The 18465-nt window shown below is 49.1% G+C and overlaps 1 protein-coding gene and 2 long non-coding RNA genes across 13 annotated transcripts in view; 2 read left to right on the top strand and 1 right to left on the bottom strand.

The window, feature by feature from the left end:
• The window catches only part of LOC132681547 (uncharacterized), a 79916-nt gene extending 67195 nt beyond the window's left edge, over positions 1 to 12721 (top strand). Inside the window, exon 3 of the long non-coding RNA XR_013557206.1 lies at positions 12615 to 12721. This is a non-coding gene — a long non-coding RNA (uncharacterized LOC132681547). The remainder of the gene's footprint in view (positions 1 to 12614) is intronic.
• Positions 1 to 14213, bottom strand: part of LOC132681544 (uncharacterized) — a 53583-nt gene extending 39370 nt beyond the window's left edge. For 2 of the 3 annotated variants that reach the window (XR_013557204.1, XR_013557203.1), the window contains exons 1-2: positions 14157 to 14213; positions 9958 to 10043 (exon numbers count right to left, since the gene is read on the bottom strand). This is a non-coding gene — a long non-coding RNA (uncharacterized LOC132681544). Of the gene's footprint in view, positions 1 to 5594; positions 5826 to 9957; positions 10044 to 14156 lie in introns of all 3 variants that reach the window. The other variant, XR_013557202.1, reaches the window with a different exon arrangement.
• The window catches only part of JADE2 (jade family PHD finger 2), a 53993-nt gene continuing 48543 nt past the window's right edge, over positions 13016 to 18465 (top strand). For 2 of the 9 annotated variants that reach the window (XM_060636118.3, XM_060636114.3), the window contains exon 1: positions 14357 to 14707. The gene's annotated coding sequence lies outside the window, so the exon portion shown is untranslated. Of the gene's footprint in view, positions 13121 to 14353; positions 14708 to 14884; positions 14996 to 15444; positions 15469 to 16563; positions 18374 to 18465 lie in introns of those variants that run through there. The other 7 variants (XM_060636117.3, XM_060636120.3, XM_060636123.3 and 4 more) reach the window with 7 other exon arrangements.

Raw genomic sequence — 18465 nt, 5'->3', positions numbered from 1 at the left:
GTTCCTTCAGGGCAGGGCCTGGCCTGGAGTAGGGCAGCACAGTTCCTGGTACACTGTGGGTGCTCAGTCACAGAGAGGTGACTGAAGGAATAGTTGAGGGGTAATGAGTGCCTTTCAGACTGGGGCATGTCATCTACTCCTCTACAGCCTGTTCTAGCTTGGGTGGGAACAGGGCAGTCCACAGAGAGGTTACAGCATCATCCCCACAGGCCACTCCCAGCTCTTCTACCGTCCAGCCCCCTCCCAGCCTTGTGTGAGCCTGAATAATTTGGGGAAATTCCTAACCTTCCCTTTCAATCTGACCATTGGCTCTAAGAGTTTGCCACAACATAACTTCTCAGGTCCCTCCAACAAGGGGACTGTGTCTGTGGCTCGATGACTCATGCACACTGCTCCATCCCGCAGCCTTGGGCGGGACCCAGGGCTGGGGATAGTGCCAGCCAGGGCAGGCTAAGAGCTGGGACATCCCATTGCACCAGCCCAGTCCCCAGGAACGGAGTGTGCTCAAGGCTTCAGGACAAAAATCTGGAAGCAGGGAGGCAACACTCATTTGAGCTGAGATCTGAGAGGCAAAAAGCAGCAGACAGAGGCAACAGTGAGTTCAAAGGCCCTGAGGTAGGAGTGATCAAGAACTGAAAAGAAGGCAGAGGAGGCTGGGGCATGCTGAAAGAGAGGTCATGGGTAGGACATATGATTAGACTGAGGTCATCTGGGTAATACAGGGTAATGTCTCCATCTCAAGGCCCTTGATTTAATCATGTTTGCAAAGTCCCTTTTGCCATGTAAGGTAACATATTCCAGGTTATGGAAAGCACACCATAAACATTTTGGGAGGGCATTATTCTGCCCACTGCAGTATCTCGCTCATCCTCTTATCTGCCTCTCACTCCATTGCTACATTTCTGTTCACCTATCTATCTACCTATTTGGATTTGACCATGGATCTACTAACTTTGTCACCTGGCCACAAATTATCTCCCTTCTTACCCCTTTATCAAGTATCAACAAGTTATTTACCAACCTATCATTCCTCCATGGCTTTCATCATTCAATCTGATAATTGTATGATCCCCCAGCCATTGGTCCAATAAACTAATTTTTAAACTCAATCTATCATTTGATAGTCCTCTGTACGTGATGAATTATCAGTCATCTAGCTCCATATTTTTATATGTGTCACATATGTGGACATTCCTTCTAAACACCTACAAATAAATTGAATAAATATTCATGACTGCTTGCCATGTGCCCAATTCTATGTCATGTGTGGGTGAGATACAGGGTTGTTCATACCCCTGGTAACCATATTGGGCCCTTTTTCATCATTGTCATCATCACTGTCGATGCCATCACTGCCAACCTATGCACACTGTCCAGTTTTGTTATCCATGTAGGGATCGTTTTTATATGGACTTACCAGCCAAATCCAGGCTGTTCTAGTCTGCCTTTTGCTCACTAGCCATCCTGTGTATAAATAATGCAGACCCATTTTAACTTGATCTCAGATAAAGTGCAGGTAGAAAACTGTATCTGCTGGGCAAGCATCTTATGCCTCGAATAACAAATCCTAAAGTTAAATGGAAATTATTTTTAGGTTGTCTAGGCAAATAGCACAGAGGATGGGGACTCTAGACAGGCTACATTAGGTGTATCTGGACACATGCAGACACGCAACACACACATACACATGAGCATGGGTACACACAAATGCACACATGCACACAGTCTTTCTTCTGCTCCCACATAGTGAATCCTTCCTGGCTCATTCACACCTTGTGTGTATGTGCACACACATGGCCAAAGTGGACACTTGAACACTGATTCATGCCCTAACCCATCTTGTTTCCAATCTAGGAATCTCACCTCCCCACCTGAGCTGTGAGGTTTTCCAGAGCAAGAATGGTACTTGCCGTTCCTTGGGCATGCCCTCCCAGCCTGGACAGCCAGCAGACTAGACACTTAAGAGCTGTGTGCCTTTCCTTGAATTCTAAGGGCAGCTGGGGATCAGAAAAGTAAGCAGCTAGATGCCCAATGACAGAGGGTCTTCAGGGAAGTCCCTTCTGCCCCTTAGGAATCTGCCTCTCTTGCCCCAGCTGGATGCCAGTGTCTACAGGCTTTCCTTCTTCTGTAGAACTTTCCTAGAGCCTAGAGGAACTGTATTAGGTGGATGATCTTCCTGGAGCTGGCCTAGCTGGGGATCAGCTTGACAAGAATTCCCTTGTTTCCAAGCATGTCCATTGCACAGGCATCCAGGGCCAATTCCTGTCCAAGTCTCTCCCCAGGGCCCTGGCTGGAGATCTAGTACATTTTGAAGGAGGTTGCCACCTGCCAGAGCTGCAGGTCCTGGATGTCCACCAGTTACAGTGGCTAAGGCCACCCCAGGCTCACAAGTCACTTTGTCCACAGCCATAAGGGAGGAACAGCTTGCTCACTAGTGCCTGCAGGAGGCTCCCAAGGCAACCACCTTGGACTCTGGAGCACTTCCCAGCAGTGGGAAGCTGGTCAAGGCCAGGACACCATTAACGAAGCCTTGACTGGAGTGAGGCATCTCAGGGCCAGCTGCCCTTGCTGCTTCTGGTTCCACGCTGAGGCTAGATTCTGTCCACATACTTGACCCCATCCAAATCCAATTAATGCCCCTCCTCCATCCTGTGGTATCCTCAGGACAGGGACTTCATCTAACACATCTCTGTAAACTGAAGCTAGCCTAGACCAACCGTAGGAATTGTATCTGCACCTGTGCACAGCTCACACCAACATCCTGTGGGCCCAGAGCCCAAGTCCTAGCCTGAAGCAGTCTCCACTTCTGCCTCCCAGTCCAGAGCCCTCACTCAGTGGGTTTCATTAACTGTTTAGAGCCCAACACGTAATGAATAATCCCCACATTTGTTTCCTGAGGAACCAAGCTGGGCCAGGTATCCTCAAGCCAAATGTTCTGGGAAGAAATGGTAGTCCATCTGTCAGAGGAGGGAGCTCCTCCAGGAGGCCGTGATGCTCAGAAACCTCCTTTCTCACACTGATTCCCAGTCGCAGCCTGGCCCATGTTTAAGTCCCAGCAGGCCAAAGGCCAAGTGGAGCTTTTCCATGCCCCTGCTGGAGCTCAGTCTCTATGAGAAGGCTCTGGAATGAACTTAGAATCCCAGAGAGACCCTAATGCTGGGGCCCAAAGGGGGCCAAACAGGCCCCAGGCCACCAGGAGTCAGCACTGGGGCTAGACCAGAGGGCTAGACCAGAGGGCAGGCTTCCTGGACAATGCAGTCCATGGTTGGGCTGGGGAAACATGTCCTGCCACCCCCATGATGCTTTTGTCTCTGGAGAATTCTAAGCACCTATGGTAAATGCAAAGGGCTTCTTAGGGCTTCCTCAACAACCATGGGGTTGACTCTTCCTCTTCATCTTCACAACTCCTACGTTAACCCTTCACCTCTTCCCAACTTCACTTCTTACACTACAACACAGGCAACTCATCAACAATTTGATGAGTATCTTTCAGATGCTTTGTTTTCTCTATGAAATTATGTATATCTGTGTGTCTATGTTCAGATAAAAATGTAGGCTTTTTAAGGTGTTTTTTAATACAGATAAAATCTTATTATACATATTACCCCGAAACTTGCTTTTTGTTTTCACGTGTACAGCATAATGATCTGATATTTGTATATCCTGAAACTTGCTTTTCACTTAACACTTTTATTAGAACTTTTTCCACATCAAACACACAAAACCACACAATGCTTCTTTCTTTGCTGCCTTCTTTTTTTTTTTTTTAATGTTTTTATTTATTTTTGAGAGAGAGAGAGAGAGAGTGCACTAGCAGGGAAGGGCAGAGAGAGAAATCCCAAGCAGGATCCACACTATCAGTGCAGAGGCTGACTCAGAGCTCCAACCCATGAACTGCAAGATCATGACCTGAGCAGAAATCAGGAGTCAGATGCTTAACCAGCTAAGCCACCCAGGTGCCCCACTGCCTTCTTTTTGACTGTGGTTTATTTAGCCAGTGCTCTAGTGATGGACATTCAAGCCATTTCCAGTTTTTCTTTTTTCTTTATAAAGATTGTATTTTAGGGGCGCCTGGGTGGCTTGGTCGGTTGGGCATCCAACTTCAGCTCGGGTCACGATCTCATGGCTTATCGGTTTGAGCCCCATGTCGGGCTCTGTGCTCACAGCTCAGAGCCTGGGGCCTATTTTGGATTCTGTGTCTCCCTCTCCCTCTCTCCCCCTCCCCTGCTCATACTCTGTCTCTCAAAAATAAATAAACATTAGAAAAATAATAATAAAATAAATACTATATTTTATTTTATTAAAAAAAATTTTTAGTGTTTATTCACTTTTGAGAGAGAGACAGAGCGTGAGTGGGGGAGGGGCAGAGAAAGAGGTAGTCTCAGAATCCGAAGCAGGCTCCAGGCTCCGAGCTGTCAGCACAGAGCATGACGCGGGGCTCGAACCCATGAACCATAAGATCATGACATGAGCTGAAGTCGGATGACCAACTGACTGAGCCACCCAGGCATCCCAAAGATTTATTTTATTTATTTTTTTTAAGTAACCTCTACACCCAATGTGGGGCTTGAAATCATGACCCTGAGATCAAGAGTCTCATGCTCTACTGACGGAGCCAGCCAGGCACCCCTCTAATGATATCTTAAACAGATCTTCTTGTGCCCACATCAGAGGGTCTCTCTGGGGTAGATTCCTAGAAGTAGACTGCATGTTCTCATCTCCTACTTCTAACTTGGGGCAACTGGTGGTTCTCACCTTTCATCTTCAACCAGCTTACTAGTATATTTTCCTGTACAAAGGGCAGTTCTCTCTCAGAAGGCAGTTCTCTCTCTCTCTCTCTCTGCCTAGAACCAGTTATTAGCATCATGTTCTATGCCCCCACTGCACTGCTGTGCACCAGACAGACACATTTCATCTCTCTGTATCATTCTCCCCGCCCCCCCAACTCATCAAAATTTTTATCTATATGCAGGTCCATCTCCAGACCCTTCTCAACCTTTCTGTATTATTCCACCCCACAGGCTCCCCAGATAGCTTGCCCATCCTGCATATACTTAAGGATTTGTCTTCCTAAATGGGCCAAAACCCCTCTAAAATAGGGTCTGAACCTGGAACTCACTGCCCTAAGATAAAGCCTTGTTTGTATAGGTGCTTGTTAAATGCATGCTATTTCTAATAAAACCAGGTTACCTCCAGCATGGCTACGAATTCATCAGTAAATCCATGGGAAGGGTCTTTGTAAGACTGCCAGATGAAGGGAGACTTGCTTCATTTATCAGAAACCCTATGGAAGGGGAACCTGGGTGGTTTAGTCGGTTAAGTGTCAGACTTCAGCTCAGGTCATGATCTAGCAGTTCGTGTGTTTGAGCCCCATGTCGGGCTCTGTGCTGACACCTCAGAGCCTGGAAACTGCTTCAGATTCTGTGTCTCCCTCTCTGTCTGCTCCTCCCCAGCTTGTGCTGTCTGTCTGTCTCTCTCTCTCTCTCAAAAATAAATAAACATAAAAAGAAAGAAAGAAAGAAAGAAAGAAAGAAAGAAAGAAAGAAAGAAAGAAAGAAAGAAACCCTAGGGGAAAAGGAAAGGGTTTTGCTTACCCTGTTCAACTTGACTTGGAGCCAGCACCTTTGGTTCTTGATGGTTCTTGGACAGAGCCGGGTCCCTCAGCTCCACGCGGGGCGTCTCACACTTTGATGAGTGTCTGGTCAAGCTGGCCCCTGACTTGGCCGGAGTTACTGCCTGCTGCCAGTTTCTGGGGAAGTGTTTAGAAGCCCCAGGGATCTTCTTTGCCTTCTGCCATCTGTGGCCACTGGGCTGAGTCTGAGAGTCTGAGAAGAGACAGGTGGCCAGGCTGGCACATCATCCAGACATCTCCTACGGCTGGTCAGTACCATCTCTAAACCAGCTGGCAAAGGCTCCAGAGGGGTGCTTCTCCCAGGCATGTGTTTGTAGCACCACAGAAAGTAGCAAGGCTGGCTCTTGCCAGGGCAGTGTCTTAAGCCGCAGATGCAGCCCTGGGCAGCTTTCCTATCTGCTCAAACCCCACCTGCAGCCCCTGCCTGGAGCCTAGGAGGCAGAGCTGCTGGATCTGTCCTCTCTTGAATGCCAAATTATGCGCTTTGCATAGGGCTTGGCACAGAGTAGGCAGCCAGGAAATATTTACTGAATGACCAAGAGAATGAATGTTCACCCTCCCTTAGAGGAGGTCACCTAGTAGCACTGACTATATTTGGGAGGGTGAGGATCAGATTCCAGAAACAGAGGAGATGGATGAAAGGGTGAGCAAAGCTCACATGTGTGATCTTCCCAGATTTCATTTTGTCCCTTTAGGATTTGCAGAAAGTCTCTAGGAACTCTAATGTTAGGACAAGTATTGTGATCCAGTTTTCCTAACTCTACTACATCAAGTATCATCTATGGACTGGCACCATCCAAATCATCTAGCAGCCCGTTAGAAATGCAGATTCTCAGGCCCTGCCCCAAACCTAATGAATCAGAACCTTCATGTAAACAGGAACCCAGGTGATTCATGTTCATGTTATTGTTGTACAAGTACTGCCTTAAGCAGCTAGTGAGTGAACATAGGACTTCTCACCTGATACAGTTTGGCTGCTGGAGAGTGTGGCTAACTTCATGTGGGGCTTCTGCCTATCCTGATGACTCAAACAAATTATTGAGTCATATATTGTTTGTCTCTCCAGCCCTTGAACACTGTTAGAACAGAGTAAGCATTCAATAAATAAATGTAGAATGATTCTCATGCTCTTTTCTACATTTAGGGTGCTTAGGGTATGCTGGACCTCTGGTTCTGGATATAAATCACAAGGGATTAGAACTTTTGTTCCCAGTAGGGACCCCTGGAAGAACAGCTATTGTCTGATGAGCAATTACTGAGTGCCAGGCCAATGCTTACAAAGTGTGGTTCAAGGCCAAGGGCATCAAGCATGACCAGGTACTTATTAAAAAATGCATATCCTTGGGTCTTGCCCCAGACCTGCCCGTTGAGAACCTTTAGGGATAAAGCCTAGAAATCCACGTTTTATTTTTATTTTATTATTTTATTTTATGTTATTTTATTTTATTTTATTTTATTTTATTTTGTTTATGTTTATTTATTTTTGAGACCGAGAGAGAGAGATTTTATTTTATTTTATTTTATTTTATTTTATTTTATTTTATTTATTTATGTTTATTTATTTTTGAGACCGAGAGAGAGAGAGAGAGAGAGAGAGACAGCACAAGCAGGAGAGGGGCAGAGAGAGAGGGGGACAGAAGATCCAAAGCAGGCTCCACACTGACAGCGGAGAGCCAGATGCAGGGCTCAAACTCATGAACTGAGAGATCATGACCTGAGCCAAAGTCTGACACTTAACCAACTGAGACACCCAGGCGCCTGGAAATCCACATTTAAAAAAAATTTGAGGGTTGGCGGGGAGTGGCTCCTGGGTGGCTCAGTCGGTTGAGCGTTAGACTCTTGATTTCTGCTCAGGTCATGATCTCATGGTTTGTGAGATGAAGCCCTGCGTCAGGTTCCACAGAGCCTGCTTGGAATTCTCTCTCTCCCTCTCTCTCTGCCCCACCCCCTGCCCGTCTCAAAAATAAAATAAATAAAACTTTAAAGAAATTTAAGTTTTATTTCTTTAAGTAATCTCTACACCCAACATGGGACTTGAACTCATGACCCTGAGATCCAGAGTCACAAACTCTTCTGACTGAGCCAGCCAGGCACTCCCAGAAATCTCCATTTTTAACAAGCATACCAGGCACACTGAAGTTTGGAAATTATTGCATCCCTAATTACAGAGGAGGAAACTTAGGCACACAGAGGTTGTACAAAGTCACAGAGCTGGTGAATGGTGGGGACAGGACTCTATCCTAAGACCATATGAATGTGGAATCCACAGTTTTAGCCATACACTGAAAAAATTGATGCTGGGTCTGACTGTGCATATTTAGCCATATACATCACTTTGTGTCCACAAAGTTTGTTAGATTATGAACTCTTGTGAAATACTGGAAGGCAGTTAATGTGTTTTCTTTCTCTCACTTATCTGTAGAATCCATTAAACATGCCTAGTACCTGGAAGACCCTCAATAAAAATCATTTGAATTGAACTCCTACAGATACATGATTATCTATTTCTATAAACATACATATACAGAGGACTTCTCATTTTCAAGTAGAATCTTGGAACAAGGTATAACAACTATAGACTTTCCCACTCTCTCTTGAACCCACTCAGTCAAACTTTCACTTATGCCAGTGTGTTGATGTGGCTCTTATCAGTATCACCAGTGACTTCAACGTGGCTGAAACTAATGATCAATTGTCAGTCTGTATCTAACCTCATTCCTCTTGGTAGCTTTGCACATAGAGCTTTCCTCCCTCCTGAAATACTCTTATCTTGTCTTCTAAGACATTCCTCCTATCTCTCTGGATGCCACTGCTTTCTTTTTACTTTTTTCCCCCAATTAAAAAAAATACATTTTTATTATTTTTAAATATTTTATTTTTAAGGAATCTCTACACCCAACAGTAGAGCTCAAACACACAAGAGTCCCATGCTCCACTGACTGAGCCAGCCAGGCACCCCTCCCCCAATTTTTTTATTGTGATAAAATACACATAACATAAATTTTACTATCTTAAACATTTTTAAGTGTACAGTTCAATGATATTAAGTACATTCACACTGTTGTGCAACTGTCACCACCCTCCATCTCCAGAACTCTTTCATCTTGCAAAACTGAAACTGTACCTGTTGAACTATGAGTCCCCATCTGCCCTCCTTGCTCCAGCCCCTGGCAAACACTGTTCTTTCTGTCTCTATGAATTTCATCACTCTAGGTATCTCGCACAAGTAGAATCATACAGTATTTGTCTTTTTGTGACTGGCTTATTTCACTTAGCATAAGGACCTAAAGGTGCATCCATGTTGTAGCATGTTGCAGAATTTCCTTCCTTTTTAAGGCTGAATAATATTCTATTCTATGTATATACCACATTTTGCTTTACCCATTCATCCATTAACAGACACTTGGGTTGCTTCCACATTTTAGTTATCGTGGATGATGCTACTATGAACACAAGTACACAAATATCTCTTCAAGACCCTGTTTTCAATTCTTTTGAATATATATCCAGAAATGGAATTGCTGGATCATATGGTAATTCTATTTTTAATTTTCTGAGGAATGGCCATACTGTTTTCCACAGTAGCTGTACTATTTTATATTCTCAATGATAGTGCACAAGTGTTCTAATTTCTCCACATCCTTGCCAACCCTTGTTATTTTGTTTTTTTTTTTTTTTTAAATAGTACCCATCCTATTGGATGTGAGGTGGTACCGTACTGCACCTTTGATCTGTATTTCCCTAATGGTGAGCAACATTGAGCATCTTTTCATGTGCTTATTGGCCATTTATATTTCTTCTTTGGAGAAATGTCTGAATATTTCTTTTTTAACAACATCTTACTGATTCCTTTTCATCTTCCAGACCTCTTAACCCTGTAGTGGCCAAGGACATCGTCCTTGGACTTCTCTTTCTACACTCAATTCCTTAGTGATTTCAAACAGTCTTATAGCTTTAAATACCAGCAACCTGCTGACCCTTCTCAAAAGATACCTTCAGCCCCGAACTTACCTCTGAGCTGAGGCTACCATTTCTAACTGCCTACAGGACGGCTGCACTTGGACATCTAATAGGTATCTTAAGCTTACTATGTCTTAATGCTGAGCTCCTTATCCTCCCCCGAATCTACTCCTTCCATAGTCTTCACATATCTTTTAATGGCAATTCTGTTTTTCCACTGGTTCAAGACAAAACTCTAGTCATCCTTGAATTCTTGTTTTCTCATGCCTCGTCAACAAATCCTGCCAAAGCTATCTTCATAAAATATATTGACTTTGACCACTTCCCCTGCTACCACTCTAGTGTACTTTAACATCATCTCTTACCTGGTTTATTTCAGTGACCTCCTCACCTGTCTTCCAGCTTCAGCCTTTCCGCTTTCAGTCTGTCCTCCATATGACAGCAAAGTAACCTGTAAAATCCAGTGTCAGATTATGTGACTCCTCAGCTCAAAACCATCTTTAGTACTCCTAGCAAAAGCCAAATTCCTAACAACGGCCTATATCATTTCTTTCTTCTACATGTACACAATAAGCATCTTCCTACCTCAGGACCTCTGCATTTGCTGGAGACTGCAAATGGTGGAGACAGTGGTTTCTTTTACTTTGTGCCAGGGACCCCTGTGGCAGTTAGTAATGCCCATGGATTCCTTCTGAGTACAGTATCTTTAAATCCATAAAATAAGTTTCATAAATTTTAAAGAAAACCAATTATGCTGAAATACAACTCTCAAAATATTTTTAAAATGTGTAATAGAGTAATATATGTGTTTCTTATTAATTCATTAAATTACAAGAGCTAGCAGCATAATTATGAAGTAGTGATAACTGTAATGATATTTTAAGATATTTGCAGCAACTATAATGTGCTATGAAAATATCTGATTTCTACTAGCAACAACATCACAGGTGCTGCTAATAGCACTGTGATTTGCTGTCTGCATTCATAATTGAAGAACATGCCAAATGTTAATTCGTGAAAATAAAGATAACATTTTTTCCCTATCTGAAGTCAAGACTCTGTGAATTCTATACACAGATCTCTGGAGGAGAGTGTCTGCAGACTCCATGTTAAGAACCCCTGCCTTAGAATGGTCTTCTCCCATAAGCCCTCACAGCTCATTCCTTCACCTCCTTTAATTCAAAAGCCACCTTCTCAGTCAGCTCTTCCCTGAGGACTCTATTTAAATTGCATGCCCACGTTCCCTATCCCCCTTTCCTACTTAATTTTTCTGAACAGCACTTACTCACCTTCAAATATAATATTTCACTTAAAAAAATTGTGCATCTCCTTCCACTAGAAAGTGAATTCCATGGGAGTAGGCATTTTTGTCTGCCACTTTTGTGCTGTGTCCTCAGCCCCAAGAATGGTACCTGGTATACAGGTGGCACTCAGTAAATATTTGTTGAAAAAAAAATGAATAATTACATCTCCTAGAACTTTTTTTTTCTGCAGTAAGTTCATGATTTGTGAGACTTTTACTAAATATTAAAGAGTTATAATTATCTCCTTTCCTATTATTCTGTTAACATTATCAAGGTTAACCTTAAACAGTAGCAGAGAGCAGCAGGAATGCAAGGATTCTGATGGAGCTTCCAGTCCTAAACAAGAAGTACCTTCCAAGGACTCCTTAGGGGACCTGTGTCTCACCCAAATTCAGGGAACCACCTTAGAGGCAAAGTGCTACCCATAAAATTCTTTCTTGCTGTTACAGCAGTCAGGCCCCCATCCCCAATCAAACCAATAATTCTCATACCTTTTAATTCTGGCAGCATGGTAAAATGGACAACACATAATCTTGGGGGCATCCAAACCAGGTGCCAACTCTGCCACCACTTCCTAGCTCGTGTGATTGTTGGTGAGTCACGAAACCTTTCTGAATAGATAAAATGGGATTTTTATGAGGATGAAATGGGATGGCTGGCATAGTGCACAGCACAGGAGATGGTCATCTTCGCCCTTTTCCATCTCTCTAGGTCATTTTATAACTGCCTGCCAAGGCTCACAGGATCTTGATGGCTAAGAGGAGGAGCCTGTCCAGTCCTTTCCTGTATGTAAACCCGCTATATCTAGACCCAGAGTGCTTCCTTTGGACTGTGCCACTGTAAATTGGTGCCTCCATTCCCACTTCAGATGTGTGGTTAAGACTGCCATCTGGACCTTGACCATGAAGCCTACCATCTAGCACAGTTTTTTCTCTTCTACCTCTTTTTGCCCTAACTGGGAGATCTTGTATATGTCATCATAGAGGACAAGATAGAAATCATTGTTCTCCAGTATTTCCAGTGTTAAGAGCTTTCAGGGAGCATATTCACCTTTCCAAAACACAAACACCAGGGAAAGTGCTAATGTGCACTGTGCACTCTGAGCCAGGCCCCTGCTTTACACATATAGAATGTATGCAAACATATATGCATATATGTATATATACACACGGCTTCAGGAACCCTCCAACCATCCTATTCTATAGAAGAAAGAGACCCAGAGAGATGAATGCGCTTGCCCACATCAAGTAGCTTCTCAACTGCAAAGCCAGGATTTGAATCCAGGTATTTGACCATTTTTGTTACATGCTAACAGCTTGTGACATCTGTTTTCTGGCACTGAGTTTAGGCTTGGGAAAATCCTACCAACTCAGAGCTAGAGTCAGGTCTGGAGGTGGTACCCCAGTTCCTCAGTCTTGCCAAACAAGCCTTCCCAGACTTTGTGAATGAAGGCCAAGGAAGAGAAACGCTGCTGGGACTCCCTTTGAGCTCATATTTCTTTCTAGTTGCAGAAAGGGCTTATTTCCACATTCACTATCTTCCTCTTTGTTGTGTAGACCATTTAACCCGTCAGAGGATTTGTGCTGTTAGAAGTTTGTTTATTATTAGATTTATTTCTCCTATAAGCAAATGTGTTCACAACATTCCATGGGGGAATCTTTTTAAGTGTCACATAAATGTCATCTTATGTAAATTGAGTATTTGTCTTTCCATAGAAGGGGGTGGAAGGGAAAGAAAGGAAGGATAAACAACCTTCAGTCTCGGAGAGGGAAGGCGGTTCCTGTCCCAGTTCACAACTCACCCATGTGCCTTCAAAGCCAAAGGTGAGTTGCAAAAATTATTGGATCATCTTTGAGGGGCAGCCAAAAGGGAGGGGGAAGGAAAAGTTGGCAACGATGCTTTGGGGATGTTGAACCAGGTTCCCAGGTCTCCCCAACAAACCCCGCCTGAGACCAGACCACCCTCTCCCCAATTGGGAGCATTGGGAGAAGGCTGCAGCTTGCCCCTGACACCTCCCCATCCAGGAGGCTAGCGCAGCTCCTTCCTCGAGAGAAGGTGAGCACCGCGGACGCAGCGGGTTGGGTGGGTGTGGCCCGCGGCTCTGGGAACCGACCCAAGGCCCCGCCACCGCCCGCGAGCCGCCCGACAGCCCGCCTGCCTGGCGAGCGCAAGCGCTTCTTCCAGAAACTGCGAGGATCCGAGCGCACTGTTTGTGCACCACAAGGTCAAGTCGGGAAGTGGAGCCGGAGGAGGAGGGGCGAGGAGGCGAAGGGTGGGGAGAGGGGCGCCCCGCTTCCTCGCCAAGTGCCAGCCCTTGGAAGTAGCCCCCTCGGTTTTTAACCCTTTAGGGGGAATGGGAAGGACGAGCTAGGGGGGAAGGGAACACCTCGGGGCAAACTCCTACTGGGGCCAAGACTTGCAGCTACCCACCCACCCAACACTGCGTTCCCCACCCCCCGGAAATGCGGGGCAGAGCTGGGAGACTGTAGGCACCCGAACGGGGGAGGGGGGCAACGAACCCGAGAGGGACCCTCTCCACGGACGGCCCCTCCTTCCTGAGGTCGCCGGCAATTTCAAGTTTCCCCCGCCCGGGATGTTAGTTTCCATCTACTGTGGGTGGGGGAGAAGGGACGCGCCCCCTCCCCCAGACTCGCGCGCGTGCCCCTCCCCTCCGCTCCTGCCAGCACTTTCTGCTCACTTCTGGCGCTGCAGAGCGCCACGCGATTTATTCGGTTCGCATTTTTAAACCAGCGATTCGGGAGCAGGGCCTAGGGCGAGGGTCTTCCAGCGCTGGAGCCCCGGGAGGCGGGGTGCTCGGTGCAAACCTCGTTCCCTCCGCGAGTGTCGCCTTCAGGCTGTTATTTGCAAAGAAACGTCTTTTTGACGCAGGGAGAAATGGCAAATTTTAAGTACGTCATTAATATGGCGCCAAAAGATTTTTTTAAGTATAAGCTTGCTTTTTTTTTTTTTTTAAGGTTGCGGGGGGCGCCGCCCGGGTCTGGGGCTCGAAGGGGGCGGGGTGTGAGCAGAAAGTGTGAGAGAGTGGAGGGGCGGGGTATGTGTGTGAGTGTGTGAAGTGTGAGCAGACCTGATGGGACTTGCACGGGCGCAGCCGCCGCTCGGGCCCGGCCCTGGGGACAGGGCGGGCTGGGGGCGCCCCAGAGCCCATGGGGAGTCTGGGCCCGAGGTGCAGGCAGACGGGCAGCCGGGCAGAGCACCTTCCCCGCCCCCCCCTCCCCCCCCGAGGCCTGCAACCCTACCTGGACCCGCTGCCGGAGCCAAACAACCGGGCGGGGGGTGGGGCGGGCGATGGGGGGGGGGGTGTCAGGAGTGGAGATCCGAGTGAATAAGAAAAAAGTGGCTACTCCCCCTCCCTCGCTCCTCCCGCCCGCCCCCACCCCCACCCCCACCCCAACACATTTTTTTTCTAAAGAGATCACAAGGAAGTCTTGGTTTAAAAAGAAACAGAAACATACACAGGGGGATTGGTGAATGGTGCCGACCGCGGCCATCGCAGTTGGAGGCTATTTTTTGGGGAGGGGGGTGAGTAGCGTCCATGGAGTTACTTTGTGCCCATTCCTAGCGGCAAGGGCTTACGTCCAGCTGGCTGACCGTCCCCAGCAGGGGTGCGGGGCCGGGGACGCCGAGGGCCCGGCAGCCTCCCTCGCCGCGACCCCGGATGGATGCGCGCCCCCCGCCCGCCCGCGCCGGCCCCAGGAGCTCCGGGTTTCGGGAGCATCCTTCCAGCGCCGGCCCCCGCCGCGGCGCGTAGTCCAGGGCAGCGCCCCTCAGAAGGGCACCGCGGAGGAAGGTAAGATCCTGCCCCCAGCGATGGGCCCTGCACATCTCCACGGCGTTATTTTATGTTTTTGCAACAGATCTGCCAGCGCTCCTCGCTCCCTCGCTCGCGCTCTGTCTCTTGCTCGCTCGCTCCCTCTCTCTCCTGCTGGCTGCCTGTTCTAGGAAGCCAGGGCGCGGGGGGGTGGGGGGGGGATGCACAGCACCGGGGAGAGAGATTGCGCATGTTGGTCAGTCGTGTTTTAAAGAGTACATTGCGGGGAGGCTGAGAGGGGCGCATGCAACAACAACTTTTGGAAGGGTGAGCTTGGCGACCTTCTTTATTAATGACTGCGGCAAAGCGCCCCCGGGCCGGTGAGGGGGCGCGGGCGGGCGGGGGCGCGCCAGGGCTGCAACTTGCCCCGCGGGCTCCGGCCGCGCGGAGGGGCTGCGGCGGGAGACCGCAGCGGAGGGGAGGTCGTTCTGCCGGAGACGGGGGTTCGGAGGACCCAGAGCTATCTGCCCTCCTGTCGCCCTGAGTTTCATTTTGTTGATACGCAGCACGTCCGGCCGCCGAACCGGGCTGAGCCGGTGCACATGACTCCGCGCTGGGCTCACGTGCAGCCGGTCCGGTCCCAGACACCTTCCGGGGGCCACCGCCTCCGCCCTGTCGCCCCCTCTCCGGGCTGGGTGCACGCGGGCGCTGCACGCGGGGGCAGCATGCTCAGCTCCCCGGCGCGGAGGCTCTGCACAAATTAAACAGTGTTTTGGAGGGGCGGGGGACACCCTTTCCAGGTGAGTATGCCGGGTGTGCAGTTCCGGCGTACGGGGCGCGGGCTGGGGTCGGGGGCAGTCCCCCCTCCGGGGCTGCGCGGGAGTCCGGCGGGGGAGAAGCGCTGGGAGAGTGGAAATGTACCGGCTGCGGCCGGAGCGGCGGGTGCGCGCCCGCGGGGCGACGGCAGGGGGCGTGGCCCTTGTTTACCTTCTCCCAACTCGGCCGGTTCGCGTCCCGCTTCGGGGACGGTACTGCAGTCCCCTGCCCTTCGCCTCGGTCCCTGCGCCCTGGGTGGTACTGGGAAGATGTAAGCAAGTGGCAGTCCCAGCCTGGGACATACACACCTGACCCTCAAATAAGTGACATTGCAGCCCCAGCCCCCACCAAACACCGCTGCAGTCCCTCTCCCGGATCCCGGGCCCCGCCCCGCCCCCGGCAGTGGCATCTTCCCGGCCTCACCTCCTTCCTCCCTCTCTCCCTCTCTCCCTCCCTCCTTCCCACCCACTCGCCTGCGCCTGCGGAGCGGCTCCCGCCCGCTTCCTCCCCGCCTGGGTGCAGACTTGTGGCTTCCTCCGGTCCCTTCCCGCCTATCACTGGGCCTGAGACACTCTCATCTCCAGGCCAAAGGATGAGAGGTCAGCCTCGCGATTCGTAGCTGTTACATCAGAAGGTGGGGATGTCTGCGAAACAGGGAGGAAGGCTTCGCGGTGGCTTCCAGAGGCCCAGGACACCCCCCCCCCCGACACACACACCCAGTCTCCCCCCCCCCCCCCCCCCCCCCCCCAGAGCTGCACACTTCCTAAGAGGCTCGGCTCCTCTTACCCGCTTCACCTAAAGACCTCTCCCCCGCCCTGGACGTCAAGTCCGCAGTCCCCGGCCCGAACCGCCCCTTGCCCTTCCTTTGCCTGGGCCAGAGCCCCCCGCAGCCACCTCCGGCTCCTCCTCCCGGCTCCCGCGGTCGGAATCACGCCGGCGCGCCTCCAGCCTGCTGTCCCGCGGACTGCCTCCAGGGGCAGGCTGGAGGCGCGCGCCACCCCCTCCCAATCCCCGTGGCCATCGCCGCGGGCCGGGACGCTTTTTTTTTTTTTTTTTTTTTTTTTTTCTTTCAAACCACCTTGGCTGCAGGTCTTATGCCAGGGTTGGTGGGGGCGGGAAGGGCAGTGTTTCCCCTTGCCCTGAGCCAAGGGCACGGTGCACCCGGCGACTGTGGTCTCTGCAGATTTCCAAACCTTGCTCCCGCTTTTAGCAACCCTCGCTCATCTACTGCGGGACATAAAGTTTTACCCAGAGGCTGAGTTTGCAGGGGTCATCAGGAGGCATCTTGTTTTTGCTCAGAGTGGCGCTAAAGGGAGTTGGGGAGAGACTAAGAGGGCACGGCTGGCTTGCCGCCTTGCCTTTGTTGGAAGGGGGAGGAGCCCTGAGTTTTGAGCCTAAACTAGCTGTCAGGATGTCCCCTTAACGTTTATGTTTGCAAACTGAATCAGGGTCCCGGGTCCGCCGCCTGGTCCCTCCTCTCACGGTGGCATTGACTCCCTCCCTTCACTGGTAAAATTCCCAGTAGGACATTTGGCAAAAGGGCCATGCAAGGAGCTGCCAACCGGGCCTGGCCCTGTTTCCTGGGTTCCCAGGGTGCTGGCTTCTCCCCTACCCTGACTTCCTCTCTCACCTTAGGGCCCCAAGTGAACGCACCATCCCTCCCATCTCTTCTTCCTCAGGCGGGTTGGGACTTGCAAAGCGATCTAACAAGCAGAGGAGGAAAATAACAACAGAATAACTGTAAGGGGAAGGAATGAGTAATAAAGCCGACCCAGGCAGGGAGGAGGGCTTTCATGTTTAAGAGATGCTATTTGCTTTTTAGGTCACAGGCTGCAAAACAGGCTTTGATCCGAAGTGGGCGAATAATTTATTGAGAAAGTTTGCATGGTAGGGGAAAAAAAAGGGATGTTTGTTTGATCTGGAGCCCTCTCAGTTGTCCCAAGTGCTGTTGGCTGTTGTTTGGAGTGGAAAAGCATTTGGTTCTACAGCAAATGCCTCGCAGAGGGAAGTCCTCGCCCCAGGCAGCAGGACTTGCAGTGAATATTGGTTTTGAAACTGTTTGGCCAAAGGTCTCTCCAGCACTTTTGGAGATGAAGTGTTTAAGGACAAAGTTGTTTGGACTCAGGATGCAGCAAATGTTTCCAGAACATTTCCCATCCAACGTGCTTTTTCTTTCCCTAAATTTCATGGCTAAATGGCCAGTAACATTATTCCAAGAGAGCTTCCACTTGCCTTTCATTGACAGGTGAGGTGGGATTGCTGGTCCCAGCCCCCAGATGTACCCTGGAGTCTTGAGGGTAGACCTCCGACACTGACTACCACATCCTGGGCGGGGGTGGGGGGACAGCGGGGAGCAGGGTGCTCTAGTTAACCGGGGTTCCAGGTAACAGGAAGGTAGTTGTCTTACACCCAAGACCCAGTTCAGTGACTTCCAGTCCAAATTCTTGACAACTCATCCACCAGGCTCTTTGTAGGCCTTACAGTTAGTTCTGTGTTTAGGTGCTCCAAGGAAAGACCAGGTTGTGAGGAAGTATTCCTGGCCTGCTTTGTGCAGATCCACATAGGATCCTGACCGTGTGGCTTAAAGTTTAGGAACCCAGGAAGGTTCTCAAATAACCCATAGGAATCTGGAGTACGTCAGCCACACTCTGGGGTTGTAGGCCTGTGCAGGTTAGCCCCGGGGGGGGGGGGGGGGGGCGCATGGTATACCACCTGGAGTCAGAAAGCCTGGGTTCGAATGCTAGCTATGCAGTCACCAACTGTAACAGTGCTCTGTGCCTCACTTTCTTCATCTGTAAGTAGGGTTAGTAACAGTCTGTATCCCATGATTGGTGTATGGATTAAGCAATATATTGCATAAAGAAGATTAAACCCAAAGCCAGGCATGTGGTAAGCACTTGATTAGCATTAGCCATTTTTACTATTATTATTAATGATCTGGAGAGGGCCCAAATGCAGCTTTGACCTTTGATCTCTCCCCT

The sequence above is a fragment of the Panthera onca genome, chromosome A1 (assembly GCF_046562875.1).
Source record: "Panthera onca isolate mPanOnc1 chromosome A1, mPanOnc1 haplotype 2, whole genome shotgun sequence".
Taxonomy (NCBI): Eukaryota; Metazoa; Chordata; class Mammalia; order Carnivora; family Felidae; genus Panthera; species Panthera onca.
This window is presented reverse-complemented; position numbering and strand designations above follow the sequence as displayed.